The following is an 8,244-nucleotide window of genomic DNA, read 5'->3' on the forward strand; positions in this document are numbered from 1 at the left end:
ATCAACCCAGTTGTCTGGGCGACGTTTCGGCTCCACATGAGCCTCTCTCACGCCTGTTTTTTGAATCTTTATGAACTTGGTTAATCGCTTGACGGATTGCCTACTTACCGAAGATAAGTAAAACTGTTGTGCTGTTCCTTTTTTTGTATCTATCTATCTATCTATCTATCTATCTATCTATCTATCTATCTATCTATCTATCTATCTATCTATCTATCTATCTATCTATCTATCTATCTATCTATCCCATATCTATCTTTCTGTCTATCCATTTATCTCATATCAATTTATCTAAATAAAAACATGGGTGCATCGATCTATCTATCTATCTATCTATCTATCTATCTATCTATCTATCTATCTATCTATCTATCTATCTATCTATCTATCTATCTATCTATCTATTCAATTTAAAGAAGCTTTATTGGCAGGGCCAAATAATCATTTGTTTTGCCAAAGCACATGTACAGTAGGGAATAGGGAGTAGGGACTGTGGTGATAATGGGTGGGGACTGTGGGAATGATGGATGGGGTACAGGGTGGGGGCTATGAAAGTCCATGGCGTATTATGGTTGTCTTTCTCGCAGCCCATGGCACGCCTTCACATACTGCACTGCTATCTCCACTGCTCTCTTCTTCCCCCATGAGGATATATGTTTTCTCTTCCTCCATCATGGAGCTGAAATCAGGGAAGAGATCAGATAGTCTCCTGAAGTGAGTGTCCCTGCTGAGTATTTGGTGCAGTGTAGCAGGAAGTGGGTCTCATACTCCAGGATCTCCAGGTCACAGTGTAGGCACAGTCTGTCTTCAATGGGGTTGTAGCTTTGTCTGTGCCAGATGACCTTAATGGCCAGATTGTGGGCACTGAGTCTATACTGGCTTAGGATCTGGGGGCCTCTGGGGTCCGAGAGTTTCTCCAGATATGGAGCCAGTCTGTAGTCTCTCTGTAGACTCTGGTACATGGTCAGTCTCTGTGAGCTGCTAATCTAGTTCCACCAGTCACTGATGTACCTCTCCCGCCTTTCTCCTACCATCTTCCTGATTCTGGCTTTTGTCATGCTGTTTTGGTTGATGGTCGGTCAGGTTGGGTTTGGGTGAGCTGTTCTGGGGGTCCTTGTTTGTGGGAACCACCTATATGTAGCATGGCTTTATGGTGACAGGAGCTTTGGTTGCTACTCTGTAGATGAGCCTGGAAGGACAGCACCCTCGTCAGGACTGCTAGGTGCAGGTGGGAATCTGCCCAACTCAGCCTACAGGCATTGTTGGTGGTATGTAGGTGGTATGTATGAGGACCCCAGACTTCACTGCTGTACAGGAGGATTGGGGTGATTATGGCATCGAAGATTTTTAGCCAGACCCTGACTGGCGGCTTCATTTGGTAGAGTTTCCTTCAGCTGGCATAGAAGGTGTTGCAGGCCTTGTCCTTCAGGGTTTCTATGGCTATTTTGAAGCTCCCTGACTGGTGAATTTACAGTCCCAGGTAGGTATATTTGTCCGTTTCTGTAAGAACGCAGTTGTTTAGTACGAATGGAAGGTGCTGGTTTGAACTTGCCTTTCTCCTCTGGAACATCATGATGTTGGTTTTCTTTGCATTGATCGGTAGTGCCCATGTGGAGCTGAATTTCTCCAAGATTTTCAGGTTTTCTTGGAGACCTTTCTCAGTTGGTGACAGCAGCAGTAGGTCATCTGCATACAGCAGAAATTTCACCTGGGCATCATGGAGTGTGAGACCTGGTGCCCTGGAAGATACCAGAGCGGTGGCAAGCTCATTGATGTAAACATTGAAGAGCGTTGGGTTTAGGGTGCAGCTCTGTCTGACTCCGCGGCTCCGCTGGAAATCAGCCGTTCTTCTACCGTTCACACCCACGATGCAGCGGTTCTTGGTGAAGGAACTTTTGATGACATCATAGGTCTTTCCTCCTATTCCACTTTCCAGCAGTTTCAGTAACAGGCCAGGTGCCACACTGAGTCAAAAGCCTTTCTAAAATCCACAAAAAAAGCATACATCATCCCATGCTTTATGTTGTTGATGTGGCTCTGAGTGAGGCTGTGCAGGGTGTAGATGTGGTCAGTAGTGCGGTGGTTTCTATCTATCTATCTATCTATCTATCTATCTATCTATCCCGCAATCATCTGTCTATAGATATTCTCATATACATTTTGATAGTTATACTAAGGTACCTGAAGCACGGTTGTTTAACTGCAATTTATCACTTCCTATAACCATCAATAAGCTACTTACACCTCTCAATTGCAATTTTCGACCACTCTACTTTTGCAAACTGCTCCAGGTCTCTCATATTTGAAGGATGCCTTCTCACAAAAGTAATTTTAAGTTTTCTCCTCAGGAGTTCAATGGGATTTAGATCAAGACTCATTAATGACCATTCAGAACTTTCCAGCGCTTTGTTTCCATCAATTTCTGTGTGCTTCTTGAAGTATGTTTGGGGTTACTGTCCTGCTGGAAGACCCATGACCTAGAACGCAAACTCAGCTTTCTAACACTGGGCACTACATTGTGACCAAAAATCCTTTCAGATTTCATGATGCCTTGCACACAGTTAAGGCAACAAAACAACCCGGAAACATCTTTGAACTTCCAGCATATTTTACGGAAGGTACTGTATTATTTTCTTCATACACCTCATTAAATTTTTGGTAAACAGTAGAATGATGTGCTTTACCAAAAAGCTTTATCTTGGTCTCATCTGTCCACAATATGCTTTTCAGGAATGATTTTTGCTTACATAAATTTTGGCAAACTGCAGTCTAGCTTTTTTGGCAAACTGCAGTCTAGTCTCTCTGTCAGTAGTGGGGTCCTTCTGATTCTCCTGCCATAGTATTTTATTTCATTCAAATGTCAATGGATAGTTCGCAGTGACACCGATGTACCCTGAGCCTACAGGAAAGCATGAATTGTTTTGGAACTTGATTTCCGTGGATTGTAAACCTCTTGATTATGTTGCATATCGTGGACAAAAGAACATCAAGATCTCTGGAGATGGACTTTTAACCTTGGGTTTGTTGATATAGTTCAACAATTTTACTTCTCAAGTCCTCAGTTGTTTTTTCCTCTTTCTGTTGTCCATGTTTATTGTGGCACACACAGACACACAATGCAAAGATTAAGTCAATTTCTCCCCTTTGTATCTGGTTTTACGTGTAATTGTCATATTGCCCACACCTGTTACTTGCCACAGGTGAGTCTCAACGAGCATCACATGCCTGAAACAAAGTTGTTTACCCGCCATTTTTGAATAGTCCCAACAATTTTGTGAGGCCAATTTAGGGGGTTTTGTGTGAAATAAATTATTCCCAATTTGCCTTTATTTCTCTCCTTTTTATGTTGTTCTAAGACACACAAAGTAAATAAACTATCAAAGTAAATTATCAAAACATCGCAAGCCAGACAAAGAAATACATGCACTCACACACCTTTGCTGCTATAAGTGAGATTATTATTAGTTGTTTGAGCAATATTCTGTCATGATCAATGCAGAAAGGAAACACAAATTGTCAAGATCTGCTGCTGGCAGCCACCTTTACAGAGATATCCAAGATGTGCTCAATGTGAGACCAGTCCAGAGATACACTTAGGTTTCTCAGGCTGCTCGCAGTAGCATGAGCAACAAAAAGGACTCGAGTGACACTTTGGAGAAATGGCCGTTCCACTGGTTTCATGAGCAAAATGCTGTATGTAGACCTGCTGACATATTTCTATGATATTTGCATGGACACATGGTCTGTATAAAATAATAATAAATAATAATAATAATCTTATTTATATAGCGCCAACATATTGCGCAGCAATTTATAATTATAGAGGGGATTTGTACAGACAATAGATTTTACAGCATAACAATAATCACAATTATTACTTGTCAGGGAGTCACAAAAACACTGAACTTTAGGAAGGCAAAGTTTGACCAGCTTAGAGATGCCCTTAATCTGGTAGACTGGGACAATATCCTCAGAAATAAGAATACAGATAATAAATGGAAAATGTTTAAGAACATCCTAAATAGGCAGTGTAAGCGGTTTATACCTTGTGGGAATAAAAGGACTAGAAATAGGAAAAACCCAATGTGGCTAAACAAAGAAGTAAGACAGGCAATTAACAGTAAAAAGAAAGCATTTGCACTACTAAAGCAGGATGGCACCATTGAAGCTCTAAAAAACTATAGGGAGAAAAATACTTTATCTAAAAAACTAATTAAAGCTGCCAAAAAGGAAACAGAGAAGCACATTGCTAAGGAGAGTAAAACTAATCCCAAACTGTTCTTCAACTATATCAATAGTAAAAGAATAAAAACTGAAAATGTAGGCCCCTTAAAAAATAGTGAGGAAAGAATGGTTGTAGATGACGAGGAAAAAGCTAACATATTAAACACCTTCTTCTCCACGGTATTCACGGTGGAAAATGAAATGCTAGGTGAAATCCCAAGAAACAATGAAAACCCTATATTAAGGGTCACCAATCTAACCCAAGAAGAGGTGCGAAACCGGCTAAATAAGATTAAAATAGATAAATCTCCGGGTCCGGATGGCATACACCCACGAGTACTAAGAGAACTAAGTAATGTAATAGATAAACCATTATTTCTTATTTTTAGTGACTCTATAGCGACAGGGTCTGTTCCGCAGGACTGGCGCATAGCAAATGTGGTGCCAATATTCAAAAAGGGCTCTAAAAGTGAACCTGGAAATTATAGGCCAGTAAGTCTAACCTCTATTGTTGGTAAAATATTTGAAGGGTTTCTGAGGGATGTTATTCTGGATTATCTCAATGAGAATAACTGTTTAACTCCATATCAGCATGGGTTTATGAGAAATCGCTCCTGTCAAACCAATCTAATCAGTTTTTATGAAGAGGTAAGCTATAGGCTGGACCACGGTGAGTCATTGGACGTGGTATATCTCGATTTTTCCAAAGCGTTTGATACCGTGCCGCACAAGAGGTTGGTACACAAAATGAGAATGCTTGGTCTGGGGGAAAATGTGTGTAAATGGGTTAGTAACTGGCTAAGTGATAGAAAGCAGAGGGTGGTTATAAATGGTATAGCCTCTAACTGGGTCGCTGTGACCAGTGGGGTACCGCAGGGGTCAGTATTGGGACCTGTTCTCTTCAACATATTCATTAATGATCTGGTAGAAGGTTTACACAGTAAAATATCGATATTTGCAGATGATACAAAACTATGTAAAGCAGTTAATACAAGAGAAGATAGTATTCTGCTACAGATGGATCTGGATAAGTTGGAAACTTGGGCTGAAAGGTGGCAGATGAGGTTTAACAATGATAAATGTAAGGTTATACACATGGGAAGAGGGAATCAATATCACCATTACACACTGAACGGGAAACCACTGGGTAAATCTGACAGGGAGAAGGACTTGGGGATCCTAGTTAATGATAAACTTACCTGGAGCAGCCAGTGCCAGGCAGCAGCTGCCAAGGCAAACAGGATCATGGGGTGCATTAAAAGAGGTCTGGATACACATGATGAGAGCATTATACTGCCTCTGTACAAATCCCTAGTTAGACCGCACATGGAGTACTGTGTCCAGTTTTGGGCACCGGTGCTCAGGAAGGATATAATGGAACTAGAGAGAGTACAAAGGAGGGCAACAAAATTAATAAAGGGGATGGGAGAACTACAATACCCAGATAGATTAGCGAAATTAGGATTATTTAGTCTAGAAAAAAGACGACTGAGGGGCGATCTAATAACCATGTATAAGTATATAAGGGGGCAATACAAATATCTCGCTGAGGATCTGTTTATACCAAGGAAGGTGACGGGCACAAGGGGGCATTCTTTGCGTCTGGAGGAGAGAAGGTTTTTCCACCAACATAGAAGAGGATTCTTTACTGTTAGGGCAGTGAGAATCTGGAATTGCTTGCCTGAGGAGGTGGTGATGGCAAACTCAGTCGAGGGGTTCAAGAGAGGCCTGGATGTCTTCCTGGAGCAGAACAATATTGTATCATACAATTATTAGGTTCTGTAGAAGGACGTAGATCTGGGGATTTATTATGATGGAATATAGGCTGAACTGGATGGACAAATGTCTTTTTTCGGCCTTACTAACTATGTTACTATGTTACTATGTTACAATTCAAAACAGATACCAAGAGGAGTGAGGGCCCTGCTCGCATGCCTACAAACTATGAGGAAAAAGGGAGACACGAGAGGTGGATGGTAACAATTGCTTTCATTCAGACCAGCCATAGTGTAAGGATCGGGTGTTCATATAAAGCTGCATGAACCAGTTAACAGCCTAAATATGTAGCAGTACAGACACAGAGGGCTAATTAACTACATAAAGGGTGGTAGGCTGAGACCAGGGAGGAGATGTAGGGTGGTGCTGAGCCATGGAGTGCTTTGTGGATGAGGGTAATAGTTTTGTACTGGATTCTGGAGTGGATGGGTAGCCAGTGTAATGACTGGCACAAGGTAGAGGCATTGGAATAACGGTTGGCGAGGAATATGATCCTGGCTGCAACATTCAGGAAAGATTGGAGACGGTAGAGTTTGGTAAGAGGGAGGCCGATTAGTAGAGAGTTACAATAGTCCAGACGAGAATGAATAAGTGAAACAGTAAGAGTTTTTGCAGAGTCAAAAGTAAGAAAAGGGCGAATTCTAGAAATGTTTTTGAGATGCAGATAAGAAGAGCGAGCCAGTGATCGAATGTGGGGGGTGAATGAAAGCTCGGAATCAAGTATGACCCCAAGGCAGTGGGCATGTTGCTTGGGAGTAATGGTGGAACTACACATGGAGATGGCAATGTCAGGCAAAGGTAGGTTAGTAGAGGGAGAGAGCACGAGTTCAGTTTTTGACAGGTTCATTTTCAGATAGTGGGAGGACATGATGTTAGAGAAAGCGGTAAGACAATCACTGGTGTTTTCTAAAAAGGCAGGCGTGATATCAGGAGAAGTGTATAATTGGGTGTCGTCAGCATAGAGATGGTACTAGAAACCGAATCTACTGATTGTTTGTCCGATAGGGGCAGTATACAAAGGGAAGAAGAGGGGGCCCAGGACTGATCCTTGAGGAACCACAGAAGCAAAGGCAAAGGTGAGGGGAAGAGGAACCAGCAAAAAATACAGTGAAAGAGTGGTCAGAGAGATAGGAGGAAAAACAAGTGAGAACAATGTCCTTGAGGCCGATGGTGTGTAGCTTAGTGAAGAGGAGCTGATGACCAACAATATCGAATGCTGCGGAGAGATCCAAGAGAATTAGCATGGAGTAGTCACTATTAGATTTAGCTGTTAGTAGGTCATTAGAGACTTTAGTGAGGGCAGTTTCAGTAGAGTGTAAAGAGCGGAAACCAATTTGAAGAGGGTTGAGAAGAGAGTTATCTGAGAGATAGCGGATAAGACGTGAGTGGACCAGGCGTTCGAGCAGTTTAGAGATGAAGAGAAGATTAGAGATAGGTCTATAATTAGCGGCACAGTTTTGTTCGAGGAATGGATTTTTAAGTAATGGATGTATGATGGCATGCTTAAATGAGCAGGGAAAGATACCGGAAGAGAAAGGAAGGTTGAATATTTTTGTTAGGTTGGAGGTGACAGCAGGGAAAAGGGACTGGAGGAGATGTGATGGAATGGGGTCACTGGTGGAAGTGGTCAGGCGAGAAGATAAAAAAAAAGTACTGCCATGCCATGTGAATACTGTATAATGGAGATTATAATGGTTACATGTTCTATCGATGAAAAAATTGGATAGAATACATACATATGACACGGACATGTGAATGATGCTTAATCTCACGCTGCTAGCAGGGATCTCACTGAGGTCACTGCAGTTCAGTCCGGCTGGGAACAGAGCCTCAGTGACCGTACGTAACCTCAATGACGTCACCTCCAATCACTGAAGCTGCGCTCGCCGCAGATCATTCTCCAGTGGTTCTCAGACTGGACGGTCGCATCTTGGCACTGTCCAGGTTGAAAACTATTTCTCCCCAGACATGGATTACGGCGTGGGACACAACGACGGACAGGTATGGTATATTATAAACATTCTCCATACGGAAAGGAGAAAAACCGAGGCATACAAAGATTATAAAAAAGTCCAAAAAGTTTTTATTTAGAAAAAATTCTCATAACATAATATGATTAGCCAAAGGATATATAAATACAGAAGAAAAACTCCATAAAAACTAACAGCAACGGACCAAAAAATTGAAAAGACAGCATATTAAATGGCATGAGCAATACGTGACACAGATTAGAATAAGGCACTA

The sequence above is a fragment of the Ranitomeya imitator genome, chromosome 5 (genome assembly GCF_032444005.1).
Source record: "Ranitomeya imitator isolate aRanImi1 chromosome 5, aRanImi1.pri, whole genome shotgun sequence".
NCBI classification, from domain to species: Eukaryota; Metazoa; Chordata; class Amphibia; order Anura; family Dendrobatidae; genus Ranitomeya; species Ranitomeya imitator.